Raw genomic sequence first — 13,814 nt, 5'->3', positions numbered from 1 at the left:
CTAAAAACCGTAAGAACAATTTTCCTATCACTTGGAATTATAATTATATTTTTATAAAAACGTTAGAATATATAATAATTAAGAAATTGGAAAATACATACGTGAACTTGATTAGACGAATAGTCTAAAAAAATCCGTAGAAATTGCAGACCACAAAAATAAAAATAAAAATTTATGAAATAAACTTTTTTGATTGCCTGCAAAAAGGGTTAGTTCCGGGACATTAGTTACTATGTTTATTTGCAAGTCTAAAGTTTTCGGCCAAAAATACTGTGTAGTTTGGAAGTAACGTTCGGGTGAATTGTAACACACATAACCTCGAAATATACACGTACGTTGTTAGCAATATCAAAAAATTTTTGATAAAAAAACACAAAAAAAGTGTGTGGGGACGTCCGTTAGCATGTTCGCTATTATTTCCCAAATTTTTAAGACAAAATATTGATTATTAAAGAAAAAAAGAAGTCGGAACCTAAAACTGGTAAAATCGACAATTTTTTAAGTACCACATGCCCTTAATTAGCAACTTACTTTCAATCCAAATGGTTCTTGTCCGAGCTAAGTAACCATTAGTTTGCCTTGGAGGGACCTACTGAGAGTTGCTTAAATCGCTCCAAGTGGCTGTTGGCAAAATATATCGCTGGGATTTCGTTGGTGCTATCTACGGGTGGCGGTGTGTAGAGGGAAAATTACTTTTTTCGCCGGACGCGCCGTCTATATTTATGGCGGGAACCTAAGCCCGCACCGCATCTACGTTTATAATATATTTGGCCGCGTCTACGACCTATCTCCTTCCGTGAAAATGTAGTGGTAAGTGGAGAGGGAAAATTTCGTGAGTCTTCCCTCTCTCCTAAAAGTCCGGTCTATCGGGTCGACTTCAACTGATCGTCCTGAAAAATCTCACTTTTCAGAGTAAGCTCCCTTTCTTCGGCGCACGTCACATATATGTAGTAATACAATGAAAAACTGGTAGGTGTATCAAATTTCGAATAATTTTCAGTCGTGTGATCTGAATTTCATTTGCCATGTTTTGTGGACGTCCAGACGTTAGAAAAAGGCAGTTTTGACCAATCCATGTTTAACCCTTTAAGAGCCGAGTTATGGATTTCAAACGCGTTTTTGGGAACTAAAGTTTCCAGACGGTCTTAATAGTTTAAATCGATGTTTCGGTCATTTTCCTATTTTGTGAAAGAGTTTTCATGAATTAAAGCTAAGACAAATTGCAAGGAATACATAGTCAAGGAGGTGAAGAGAAATCCCTGTTTTCAGACGAAATAAATTTTATTACCTTATTTTAATTCTTTTCTTCGTATTTTATATGTGGGTAGTATTATCAACTCCAAAAATACTATGTGAAAGTTTGACGGAATGTCAAAAATATTTTTGTCGTAAGTTAAGCTTAAGATTTTGATTTTCCGCTCATAAAACTGTTGACTTTTAACCATGCGAGTAACTGAAAGTCATATTAGTCATCAGCTGACTTTTAACCGGCGAACGATCCTTTTGGTGACATCCGAAAGTCAACGGCTTTTTTTTACTGAAATTCAGATTCTTGTATAACTTTGTAGGAACAAGGCGTTTAATGATAAGAATAATGCTGATAATATCAAATAGTTACGCAGTGCGAGATCAGTATTACAGTGATAAAAGTATACTAGTTCTTATCTGATCCTGTTGCTTGGTGCGAGACTGACTGCACTTTCCATCCGTGCATTTTATTTACTGTGTGTTGCATAAGAACAAAAAATTTTCATAATCTACTTGGAAAACGATTCTCGGTTCCGGAGGAAGGTATCGATTAATAATTGCGAGCCTCGACCTCGATGATCTCACTTAATTGACGCTTTATCGTTAATCGACCCAACCAAACAAACATGGATTAAACCGAATTGGCCAGTAAACATATACCTCAGCTGGTAAATACAAAATTAAGGCTACTCGCCTAAGTGCAAAGCAATAAATAGACTGGAATCGGCCAAAATATTGCCAAAGTACGGCTGCCAATATTAGTCGTTGCTGGGATAATAACTCTAGTTTGCACTTGGCAGCCAATCCTGCCCACTACCAGCTTCAATCACTGGCCTATCGCTAGCTACCGTTAACTGTAATTAAGACTGTAAACTAGAGTCTAGTAATCCCTGTTCCTGAAAAAAGCAATTGAAGTTGTTTTTTTTTAAAACTTTTATGGAACCGATGATTTCCACCTAAGTAAATTTGAATAGCTGTCGTATTTCAGTATTTTTTGAGATGGCGAATTAGAATTGAAAATTGGAAAACTAATCCGATATGTCTAAAAATTACTATGCGAGTTTGTCGAAAACAATTCTACTCTGCAAATTCCTTTACATATGTTTATTTTTCATGTATCTCTAATCGTCTGCAATATAATTCAAAAATTGTATTATTTTTTTGGATTTTGAAAATCTTTTCATTTTGTTAGTTAGTGTTCTTTGAAAAGACCCCTTCTGCAAAATTGCTAGAATGTAACTACCCAAGTCGAAATATGGGTTCTAATTTGACGCTTCAAGTGGAAGTATTGTCCTTACTTTGCGGCTGTTTATTCTACTAGCTCCTACGTAGTCACTCCTAAAGATATTTTCCTTCTATTTTGCTTCTATATAAGCTTCAGCCCCTACATTAAAGGTCTTTCCTCTATATTCTTGAATTTTACTTATGTCTTCTTTAAAGCTCCATATTCTACGTAGAATTTTTAAATGTTCTCTTAACGCTCTTAAATTTTAACGTAGAAAATATGTGGCGTCGTCGCCTCGACGCCTGCGCCCTTGTGACAGATACTTTGTTGTCTTCTCTAAAATGCCATCATCACAGTTCCTGAAAGCAACAGTTGAATTGGTTTTAAATAATAAATATTAAAGTGATAACATCGAAATGGGTTGAAGAGGAAAGAAATTTGCCCTAATCTGGTGGCTGCAAGCAAAGGAAAAATCCAAATCAGTGCTAAGATTTTAAAGATAGTTATAAAGAACCCAGATCCACCCCCCCCCCCCCCCCCCACAAAAAAAGGTATCAAACACAAGAGAAGAAACGTCAAAAGAAAAAGGTAAGAAAGATACAAATCTGTTGCATTGAGTTTTTTCTATACCACAAAAAATAACTGTAAATTAGTTCACAGATTCTGAAGCTTTGTACGATATTATAATGCACTAATATCACAGACAAAAATGAAGTTAAATTTTGTTGATGTCGTCTGCTACGGCGTCCTTAGCAGCAATGGGAAAAAGAAGAGTATGAGTCAGTTCGAGCTATAAATTGGAACTCTAGATTTAAAACAATCACAGAGAAAATAAAGTGTAGAATCTACGACAGAAAACACAAAAAATATGTGCTTACTGATATATTTCCTCCGAAATAAATCACATTATTTTAGACGAATTAGAACTCACTTAATACAATTTAGCAAAAGCGCAAAATATAACTGACGGATGGGAATCCCCATTTATTACGTTATAGATTGCACAATTATGCGGTATACAATGTAAAAACTTGCAATGTACGATATCACGATTTTGCGCTATCATAATGGGATAATTACGATATATAGCGCAGGAATTACGATATATATTGTAATTCGTTCGATATAGTTTTCTCAGTGTAGCTTGTCAGGAAATTTAGGGTAAATTACGTTCGTAGCATAAAGTATACAATATAAATGAATTGCAGGTAAAAGTACAGAAGTTTAAAGAAAAGATTTGGAATTTACAAATATAGAATAAACCTAAAATTATGAAGTAAAAATAAAATCGTAGAATCCTTACGTTCTGGACGTAACACAAATTATAATTTGTATTATTGTATATTTGTATTATTGTATTAATAATTATTATTATTGAATATTTTATGTGCTTAGCCAAGATTTAAACTAACTCCAAAAATATTTTAAGATATTTTGAAAGATTAAAAAAAATTCAATACATATTTTCAGAAATTTAATAGGTTTTTAAGGATTTCCACAAATTTTCGAAGATTTCAAACGATTTAACAGACTTTAAAGAATTTACGAACATTATTTATATTTTAAAAGTACTTTAAAATCTGAAGACTCATTTAAATTCTATCGAAATTCCTTTAAAAAATTTTAAAATTACTTAAAATCACTTAACTTCATAAAAAATATCTTAAACTCTTAAATAATTCGAAATCTTTTGAAATTCGATTATAAACCTAAAAATTTTTTAAATCAAATAACTCCCGTTAAATTCCTTGAAACTCCTGAAAATATCTTTAGGTACATACAAATATTTTTAAATTACCTGAAGATCCTTAAATATATTTTGTAATTACGAGGTCTGTCCGGGAAGTATCGGGCCTACCGTTATATCTCCGCGCTGGCGTTATTCTTCATCATCAGGCGGGTGGCATCCTTCAAAGTAACCCCCACTTGATTGAACAACACGATTCCAGTGATGTTTCCACTTCTCGAAACAGTCCTGGAACTCACTTTTAGAGATGGCCTTGAGTACGCTGGTCGCATTATTTTCAACCGTCGTTTTGTCATCGAATCGCTGTCTTTTGAGTGGGTTTTTCAGTTTTGGAAGCAGCAAAAAGTGACAGGGGGTATGTCGGGACTGTACGGAGGTTATCAAGTAAAGCAGTACTGTGTTTACTGAGAAACTGCTGCACAATATTCGATGAATGCGCTGGCGCATTGTCGTGATGGGGAAACCAATCACCACTTGACCAAAAGTGCGGGCATTTTCGTCTCACTGCTTCACGCAAACATTTCAAAATTTGAATGTAATATTCTTTATTGATTGTCTGACCTGTCAGTGCATATTCGTGATGCACAATACCTTCATAATCGAAAAAAAACAATCAGCATTGACTTTACACTGCTCCGACTTTGACGTGCTTTTTTCGGTCTTGGCGATCCAGAATGCTTCCACTGTGAATACTGTTGTATTGTTTCGGGATCCTAACCATAAATCCATGATTCATCACGATTATTAACCTTTGTAAGCACAGTATCATCGTCATTGACCATTTGTAAGTTGTCCTGAGCGATTTCTAAGCGAAGCTTTTTTGCTCTGCACTGAGCAATTTCCTGAGTTAAAATTTCCCAAATTATAGTTTTTGGTATTCCAAGGTCTTCTTCTACTATAGTTCCTACACAGTCATGAGACGATCTTGTTCGATCGCAAGTCGGACCCGCTCAATATTATCCAATGTTTTGTCGTCGAAGGTCGGCCAGAACGAGAATCACTATCAACAGAAGTGCGGCCTCCTTTGAAGCGATTATATCACTCTTTTATTCGTGTTTTGCTCACACACTCATTCCAAAGGTCTTCTGCATCATCTGAATAGTTTCCGAACTCGTTTTTCCGAGTTAAAAACAAAATTTGATGCAATTTCGTTCATCTTGTTTTTCAGTCATTTTTAACAATTACAAAATCTTCCGAACTCAAAAATAGCTTTGTAAACAAAAACACGCTGCGCATGAACTATACGTCCGGCAAGTGTCAGCAAGCAACCGATAGGTTCGGGAGGCTTTACTGTTGACGTCCATGCCCCGCAGAGGACGCTCGAATACCCTGGCGCATAGATATAAAGGTAGGTCCCATACTTTCCGGCCAGACCTCGTACAGTGTACACAATAATACATAAACTCTATTTTGAAATTTCTTGACATTTTTTTAAATCATTTTAAATGATTTGGAATCTTTAAAAACTTGCAGAGTGCGAAGAGAAATGGAGGAATATGTCAGAATATTTGTTAATATTTCGGGATATTCTGGAATATTTTCAAATATCAAAAATATTTGAGATTATAAAGAATATCAAGAATACCAAGAATATTGAAAGAATACGTGTATTAGAATATTTAGTGAATATATCAGGAATATTGGAGAGATCGACCCCACGGCATATAGAAATAAATTGGATTAAAAATATGACATTTTGAAGAAACCATTTTTTATTTTAAGTACATGTTACGTTCAAATCTTTGGTATATATTTATAAGCAACGTCGATCTTATTAATAGTGGTTACAAGTAAACTGTAATCAACGTTGCTTTTTTTTTAGAATAACGTACGAAAAACGATCATCGCTGACCGAATCCATCTGAAATCAGCAGGGACCTATACTTGAAATCGCAGAAATTCTCGATAGCGAAATATGTCGTTTTTTAAAGAAAATTATACTTTTTTTTCATGTTTTCAAAATTTGAAGAAAATTGGTTGAATTTGGGAAAGTTTAAATAGCAATTTAAAAATAATTAATTTTGATGTGATTTGAATTCAACACAATTAATGGAAATTTTAAAGGCTTTGATTATAAAAAAGTTTTAATATCACAATGTTTGGTGAATATGAATTTTGTCAGTATAAAATGAAGTTCGAGTTCCTAAAGTTTCAAGGTTCAGGACTAGAATTTTTTTTTCATTTCTAATGCTTCCCATTTAAAAGTATTATTTAGTTTGAAATTTTGTTTAGCATAATTCAATTCATTCATTTATTTTATAACAATTCACCTGATTAGCTTGAAGTTCAAATTATAATTTCGTTTTGTAATAACAATTTCAAATTCTAGAATTTCAGAAGCTTCAACTTTGAAAGATTCAATTTAGTTTTCAATATTGAATTGCCAAATCTTGATCGCTTTGAATTTATAATTGTTCGAATTCAAAAGTTTTCTTTTAATTTAAAATTGCCCTATTTTCAAAATTTTTAATCTAAAATCATTCAATTTCCTGATTATTCAATTCAAAAGAAAATTGTGTTAAGGGAAAATCTATTTCTTCAGAATCTGTGGTAACTAATTTGGAGTTGGTTGCCGACGTTTGGTGAACATTGCAGTTCACATCTTCAGGGCTGACCTGAAACTGAGGTATCAGGTCATAATGTTCTTAGGTATCACTGATCACTGACGGGTGCCTTTTTATCTTTAGGGTTATTTAGTAGTTGTCCTATTTTCGCAAGTTGTTTAAATATGGTTTGGATGTTGTGTCTGTTGAGAATTCTTCCTATTTGTTCTGTGACACCTTGGATGTAGGGTAAGGTGGTGATCATTTCTCTCTCTCTTTCTTTCGTAGGTAGCGTTGACTTGCTTCTTTGAGTGTGTTTTCTTATTGCTTTATCAATTTGTTTGTTTGTGTAATCGTTCTGTATTAGGATTTGTTTAACGTGTAAATGTGTCATCAACGGAACGGAACCAGAATTTTGGTTTAGGTTTGGATTTGTTAAAGATTTTATTTTCTAGATGTTCCATAAAGACATTGGCTATTACAGGAGAGACTAGAGATCCCATTGCTGCCCCTGAGGATTGTTCGTAGAATTGGTTATTGCACGAGAAGTAAGTATTATTGAGACATTGTTCTATTAAAGGTACAAGCTCGGAAGGGAAGTTTGTGAAAAATTTAATAATATCAATTGTATCCGAGATTGGTACTTTCGTAACAAGAGATACTATGTCGAAACTCACTATGATGTCTTGGGGTTGAATGTGAATCTGTTGTATCTTTTTAATAAAGCCAAATGAGTTTTGGACGTGAGTGATGGAGTTTCATGTGAAAGGATTTAGTTTTGCAGCGAGGAAACGTGCTAGGTTGTGAGTTGGTGAGTTTATTGCGCTGACGACCGGTCTGAGTGGAATTTTTTCTTTGTGGATTTTTGGGAGCCCATAAAGTTTTGGAGCGATGAGATTAGTAGGTATTAAGTTAGATATTGTTTGGCTGTCAAGTTTAAAGTCTTTGAGAAGAGTCTTTGTTTTACTGACTATTGTTTTTGTGGGGTCCTTTTTAAATTTTTTGTATGTATCGTCAGTTAAAAGGTCCATGATTTTGTTGTTATAGTCTTCTTTATTCATTATTACTATTATGTTGTCTTCGTCTGCAGGTAATATTATAATATCTTTATTTTGATTGAGTTCTTTAATTGCGGTTTTTCCTATTTTGTTAAGTTAGAGGATGGAACTTGAGCTTGGCGTAAAATGTTGACCGTTCTGCGTCGTATGTCATTCACTTTTTCGGTTGGAAGGGTATATATTGTGAATTCTAAATTGCTGACCAGTCCCCACGGTGGGGCGCTCTGGCCAATCACAGGCATCGTAGAAAGTATACCTAAGAACATCATGACCTGATACCTCAGTCAGTGTCTCCAGAACGTGGGATTTTTCGGCCCCCACCACTCTCCCATCAGGGAGCGCCACATTCAGACGTAGTGTGTCGGTGAGTCGGCTCTGTTAAATGCTGCGAAGCCCAGCCTCGTGTAAAGCCGAAAATGCACGAGCAGGAATCCGAGCTCTCCCGACCTCACGAATGACGATCTAGCTGCTCCTCGAATTTATTCAGGTTTTGAAATCCCGAGTTACCTTACAACCATTAGGCTTATTGCGAAGAGGCAAATATAATTGATTTTATGTAAATAGATGTAGGAGACAAGACTTCTGGGTCCGAAATGTTTCAAATTTAGTGCTGCATGCCTTAGTCATATTTTTAGTAAACAATGGATTTTTAACGAATAAAAAACAAATTTTCGACAAAATAGTTAAATTTTCAACCCAAGAAATTACTTTGAAAAATAAATTTTTTAACTTAAACATTGTAGTTCATACTGAAGTTTGCAGTTGAAAAAATTAATTTTTAAACCCAAATAAATGCGATTTTATCAACAAAAGAAATTAACTTTTATCTAAAACAAATTAATTTTTAAAGAAGAATAATTCGCCAACAAAGAAGATAGATTTATAACTAAAAAGAAAATTTTTCAAGAAAAAAATGGTTAACAAAATTGTTCAATTTTCACGTATGGAAACGAATTTTAAACTAAAAAAAAAGTATTCGATCAAAAATGGACTAATCAAATTTTCAGACAAAAAATGGAATTTTCAACAAAAGTAATTAATTTCCAACTAAAATTATAATGTTTTAACGAAAAACTGAATAGATAAATTTTCAGTTGAAAAATAATTATCCACCCCAAAAAATCAAAGTTTCAACAAAATATTTAAATTCCCAAGAAAAAAATTAAATTTGCAAACAAATATTTTAATTTTCAAACCAATAACTTTCTACCGAAAACAGAATTTCAAAATTTTCAAAATCAATTTTAAAACAGCAACAATTTTTGTTAACAAAATACATAAATTTTCAACGAAAATCGGTTAAATTATCAGTTTAAGAAATCAATTTCCAACCAACAATTTTTCACAAAATAGTATAATTTCCAAAAAATAGATGAACTTTTAACCATTTCATACCAAAAAAAAAGAAGTTTCAACAAAAAATGCATTTCCATCCAAAGAAATGAATTCTTGATTAAAATGGATGAATTTTTAAATCAGAAAAATAATTTTCTACCAAAAAAGAAGAATTTTTGACTGAGAAAGGTCAATTTCGTACAAAAAAAAATTTAACCAAAAATGATACAATTCAATTTTTAGTATAAGAAAATGTTTTCTCAACAAAAAAAGAATTGATTTTTCAACAAAACAGTTAAATTATCAACCAAAATAGTTATTTTAAAAACTTTTAATTTTAAAATAGTTTCATTTTCGATGGTAGAAATGAATTCTCAATTAAAATTGTTTTTAAAAAAACACAATCGAATTTACAACAGAATAGTTCATTTCTTAAACATACAGTTAGATTTTCTTTTAAAAAATTATTTTTTAACCAAAAATGGAATGGAATGAATTCCGAGAGAAAATTTAAAAAAATATCACAATTTTTAAAAATTATTTCGTAGATTTTCCATATTATATAATTTTAGAAAAATAAGCAATTTAATTCTTAGTAAGCCTTCTGGCTCAATTTTGTCGCACCATTTTTTGTTATGTTTATGTTGGTTTGTAAAATTTGCTTTCAAATTTTAGTAAGTTTACGAAATATTCAGAAATTTTGAAACGATTAAAAAATAATTAAAACCTGCAAAAAAATCAGGCATAATTTGAATAATTCTTAAAAATTAGAAGATTAGTATGTCTGAAAATATTAGAAAAAAGAATTATTTTTCTAATAATCGTTTGAAAATTTTTAATAATTTTTATTTACAAAAATGTACTTTAAAGAAAAATCAAAAAGATTTTCAAACACATCAAACGATTTCCTACAATTTAAAAGAAGAATGTAGAATATTTTAAAGCAAAATGTTTCAATTTTATAAGGTTAAAAAGTTTAAAAAAACGTAAATAATCCAGTAATTCAAGAAATAGTTAGAAAAATGGAAGAGGTTCAAATCTAATCTTAAACTTAAATTTTTTAGAAATGTAGATTTTCGAAAATTTCGAAAAATAAACTTTAGAAGCTTTAAGGGAATTCAGAAAGATTTCAAGGAGATAAAATTATATTTCTTAAAATTCCCGTGAAAAATTTAAAAGATTATGAGCAAATTTTTTCACATCTTGAATGCTTTTTTAAAATTTCCAAAAAAATGTAGTAAGTTAAAATTTTTTTTTGAAATTTATTTTGTTTTAAACGCACTAGAAATATTTAAAAACTTGAAAAAATTTCTCAAAATTTCTCAAATATTCGATGATATCTTCCAAACTTCTAAATGTCCTAATCATCTTTTAAAAAGACTCGAAGTTTTCTAATATTTTTTTGAGGATTTTACGAGAACAAGCCAAAATGTTATAAACTTGACCTCATTTTTCTGAACAGAAAACTGCATGAATTTCTGAACTTTCTAATTTTTATTTTTTTAAGTGTATTTTAATCTGCTTTACATTTAGTGAAAAATCATATGCTGAAAAACGATAAGAGAAATATCTATTTCTTCAATTTCATCCATAATTTGAAAGGCGCTTCTTCATAGTATTTTACTAACTAATGGAGATATTTTAATAATTTTATTCCTGAAATCTATTTCCTAAGGTCAAACATGATACAGAAATATCGTAAAATTTAAAAAACACCTAATATTTACAGGAATTTTTAAAATAAAAATCATTGTGTATCATATTCAAATAAATTTTGGCAATATTTATAAAAGTATTATTATTCTTAATTTAAAAAAATTAATGTATAGAGAGTACGGTTTTTATTTGAAATTTCAAGACGGTTTTTTGTATCATGTTTGACCCTCGGCCAGAATCAAGGAAAAATAATCTAAAAATATGTTCATTAGTTATTAAAATGTTACAAAGACTTACCTTAACAATTTTTTTTCTCTTTTTATAATCATGAGATATTTCTCCATAAAATAATTTTTTTGCATTTATTTCACAATTATTTACAATCAATTTCCAATTACAATTATTTTACAATTAAAATAAAATTGTAAAAGCTAAATTTGTAATTTTGAGATAAGTATTTTAAGGCATTAAAGATTTTGTAAAGATTTTATATACAATAAAATAAGTATTATCAGTTTATAAATTTATATGTAAATAATTATTATAAGATTCTTAAGAAAATTAAAAAAAAAGATTTTCGAATATATCAGATGTGTCAGAAAAGATCCTAGGAGATTTTAAGACATTTTATTTTTATTTTATAGGATTTTAAAAAATATTATGAAAATTTCTTATCTATTTAAAACGTTTTGAATTCATCAAGATATTGGTAACTCTCTCGAGTTTTTATCCAAAATTAAAAAAATCATTCAAAATGTAAAAAAAAATTTCCTTATAATCTTCTAAATTTTCCCAAGCATTTTAAGAAACCAGGTTTATTCTCCTGAAACATTTCGAGATTCTTTTAAAGTTCCTAAAGTTTATCTTGCGTTTCTAAAACACTTCTAAAGTTTAAATTTTTTTGAATCTTATTAAGTCTCCTAGATACTTCCTGAATTCACTTGATTATTTACTTTTTTTAAACTTTTAATCTTATCAAATTGAAGCATTTTGCTTTAAAATCTTGTACACTCTTCTTTTAAATTTTAGGAAATCGTTCGACGCGTTTAAAAATCTGCTTGAATTTCGTTTAAAGTACATTTTTTAAAATAAAAAATTCTTTAAAACTTTCGCACGATTATTAAAAAAATAATTCTGTTTTTCTAATCTTGTCAGACCTTTCAATCTCTAATCTTTAAAAATTATTCAAATTTTTCCTGTTTTTTTTTTTAATTCTGCAAAATTAAACAAAAATGCCTCCAAAGTTTTGCAGATGCTTTGAGAATATTTGAAATCTTTTGCAATATTCTAAAATTTTTAAACATAATGTTTTCAAATTAATTGTTGGAAATAAAAAATTATGTTAATTATTCCTTTAAAAATCTTTGGAAGTTTTCATTATTTTCGAATCGTTTCAAAATTTTTGAATATCTCTAAAACTTACTCAAATTTGAAAGAATTATGTTCCTTAATTTTTCTAAAGTTAAGCAATATGGAAAAATTATAACATTTTGCTTTAAAATATTTTACGTACTTTTTAGACATTTTAGGAAATAATAAAAAATGTTTAGTAATCTTTTTTCAATTTTCTGTTAGAATTCATTCCAAAAAAATTATTCGTTTATCGACTTTTATTATTATTTTTTCATTTTACATACGTATCTATTATATCTTATCAAAATGTAATATAAAAGTCTGAAATGTTAAGTGCGTATTTAAATACTACAATTTTTAATGTTTCCATATTTTTAGAAATAATTCAACAAATTTTATGTATAATTAAAATAAACTTTTTTTAAATCTCATTGTACTTATTCCAAGTTATCTTTTTTGAATTTTCAAAATTTATGTAATTACTTATTCTGATTGGAAATAATTGAACCTCTAGCGATTAAAATCGGGGATTCTGCTTGAGAAGAAATGTGCTGGAAGTAATTTTAAAAAAATCATTCGAATTTTAATTTTAAAGACTGATAATTGTACACAATTTCCAGGCGCATCTTTCTTATTCTTCTACAGGAATTTTTAGGTTTTTCAGTTTTTTAAATCACTTTATCCTACGTTTCTAAAACTCCTCTGAACTTTAAATTCTTTTTTGATCTCATCAATTCTACTCAATATTTATTGAATATATTCGATAATTTGCACTTTTAAAAAATTTGTAATGTTATCGAATTAAAAAATGTTGATTTTAAAACCTTGTACACTCTTTTTCGAAATTTTAGGATATTCTTTGATGTGTTTAAAAATCTTCTTCAATTTTCTTTTAAAGCACATTTTACAAAATAAAAAATTATTAAAAATTTTCACACGTTACTTAGTCTTCTATATCTATTTACATAAAGTCAATTATATTTGCCTCTTCGCAATAAGCCTAATGTTTGTAAGATAACTCGGGACTTCAAAACCTGAATAAATTCGAGGAGCAGCTAGATCGTCATTCATGAGGTCGGGAGAGCTCGGATTCCTGCTCGTGAATTTTCGGCTTTACACGAGGCTGGGCTTCGCAGCGTTTAACAGAGCCGACTCACCGACACACTACGTTTGAATGTGTCGCTCCCAGATTGGAAAGTGGTGGGGGCCGAAAAATCCCACGTTCTGGACACACTAACCTCAGTTTCAGGTCAGCCCTGAAGATGTGAACTGCAATTTTAACGAAACGTCGGCAAACAATTCTTAGTTTTTTACACGAGTGAAACCCGAAATATCTCTTTTTCTCAAAATGAATGATCGTGAAAGCATAAAATCTATTATCAAGGAATTCTACGGGGAGTGTATTCTTACTAAAATCAAAACCTTTAGTAAGCTCAGGACTTCTTAAGGTAAGCTACTAACATCCTTAGCTTTTTTGAAACGGTGCAGGGACAACAAAATAGTCCCAAAATTCTTACAACTGAAAAATAATTTTGGAACATCTAAATCCAAATCGATTCTGCATAATACAAGTTTGCTTCTCGTGAAACAAAAAATACAGCATAGGGGCCATCCATATACCACGTGGACACTTGGGGGGGGGGGGGGGG

At 30.6% G+C, this 13,814-nt stretch overlaps 2 protein-coding genes across 2 annotated transcripts in view; both read right to left on the bottom strand.

The window, feature by feature from the left end:
* The window catches only part of LOC117170253 (Krueppel-like factor 6), a 491,461-nt gene extending 487,085 nt beyond the window's left edge, over positions 1-4,376 (bottom strand). The window contains exon 1 of the mRNA XM_033356891.1: positions 4,332-4,376. The gene's annotated coding sequence lies outside the window, so the exon portion shown is untranslated. The remainder of the gene's footprint in view (positions 1-4,331) is intronic.
* LOC117170254 (Krueppel-like factor 7) overlaps positions 1-13,814 on the bottom strand; it is a 457,787-nt gene that overhangs the window by 142,479 nt on the left and 301,494 nt on the right. The window lies entirely within an intron of this gene.

Source organism: Belonocnema kinseyi, chromosome 3 (assembly GCF_010883055.1).
Source record: "Belonocnema kinseyi isolate 2016_QV_RU_SX_M_011 chromosome 3, B_treatae_v1, whole genome shotgun sequence".
Taxonomy (NCBI): Eukaryota; Metazoa; Arthropoda; class Insecta; order Hymenoptera; family Cynipidae; genus Belonocnema; species Belonocnema kinseyi.
The sequence above is the reverse complement of the archived record's forward strand: the minus strand, read 5'-3'. Positions and strand labels throughout refer to the sequence as shown.